The sequence below is a fragment of the Arachis ipaensis genome, chromosome B1, assembly GCF_059453495.1.
Source record: "Arachis ipaensis isolate K30076 ecotype BB chromosome B1, ASM5945349v1, whole genome shotgun sequence".
Lineage (NCBI taxonomy): Eukaryota > Viridiplantae > Streptophyta > Magnoliopsida > Fabales > Fabaceae > Arachis > Arachis ipaensis.
Genome location: NC_142436.1, coordinates 40,129,754 through 40,131,036, shown reverse-complemented (window position 1 = coordinate 40,131,036; position 1,283 = coordinate 40,129,754). Strand labels below are relative to the sequence as shown.

The following is a 1,283-nucleotide window of genomic DNA, read 5'->3' as shown; positions in this document are numbered from 1 at the left end:
GAGTGCGAAGAGGTTGGCTTGACAGCTTTTGCGATTCCTTCATTTCTTCACGAGTTCTCCATTTTTACATGCTTTTCCTTCATTCCCTTGATCCAATATTTGCCTCCTAAATCTAAAATCACTTAACAAACATATCAAGGCATCTAATGAAATCAAGGTGAATTAGATTTTGCTATTTTAAGACCTAAAAAGCATGTTTTTCACTCTTAAGCACAATTAAAGGAGAATTTACAAAACCATGCTATTTCATTAAATAAATGTAGGAAAAGATGATAAAACCCTCTAAATTCAACACAAGATAAATCCTACAAATGGGTTTATCAACCTGGTCCAATCTGAAATCATGTCGGGAGGACATCTCCTTATCAACTGCTTGTATCTCTCCCAGGCTTCATAGAAGGACTCTCCTTCTTTCTGTCTGAAGGTCTGGACTTCTACTCTAAGATTACTCATCTTCTGGGGTGGAAAAAACTTGGTCATAAATCTATTTACCATCTTGTCCCATGTATCCAAACTTTCCTTGGGCTGAGAATCCAGCCACAGCTTTGCTCTGTCCCTTACAGCAAAGGGGAATAGCATGAGCTTGTAAATCTCAAGGTTCACTCCATTTCTCTTAACAGTATCATAGATCTATAGGAAGTCAGATATGAACTTCTTGGGGTCCTCCTGTGGGAGTCCATGAAACTGATAGTTCTGTTGCACTAGAGTGACCAATTGAGACTTGAGCTCGAAATTATTGGCACTAATGGTAGGTACAGATATATTGCACCCATAGAAGTCAGCAGTGGGTGCAATGTATGAGCCAAGCATCTTCCTTGCTTGCTCTTCAGCGTTCGGATCCCTACATTAGCTGCCATAGTGGTCTCTTCAGCTTCCTTCTCAAAAGTTTCTATGAGATTCTCTCTGGCTTTGTAAGCTTTGACTTGTTGCAAACGCCGCCTTAAAGTCCTCTCAAGCTCAGAATCAAAATCAAGAAAGGGTTCCTTGTCCCTGTTCCTGCTCATAAACAACAAGAAACAAAGAAAAAGTGGAAGACTCTATGTCAAAGTCTAGAGAATTCCCAGTAAGATATCCTAAAAGAAATAAAATAAAATAAAATAAGCAATTAACCAAAAAAATTCAAAAATAAAGATGGAAGATTTAACCTAAAAATTTTTGAAAATTAGAAAAAAAGGGGTTTGAAAATTTTGGAAATTCAAAAAGAAAGAGAAGACACTAAAGAAACATCAAGCTTAAAATTTGAAATTATATGAAAATAAAATAACTAAAACAAAATTTGAAAA

The 1,283-nt window shown here is 36.3% G+C and overlaps 1 non-coding gene across 1 annotated transcript; it reads left to right on the top strand.

Moving 5' to 3' along the window:
• The first annotated feature begins 338 nt into the window (after positions 1–338).
• LOC148576298 (small nucleolar RNA R71) lies at positions 339–447 on the top strand. Its single transcript, XR_015903597.1, has one exon. It is a non-coding gene; the product is annotated as a small nucleolar RNA R71 (small nucleolar RNA).
• The last annotated feature ends 836 nt before the right edge of the window (positions 448–1,283 follow it).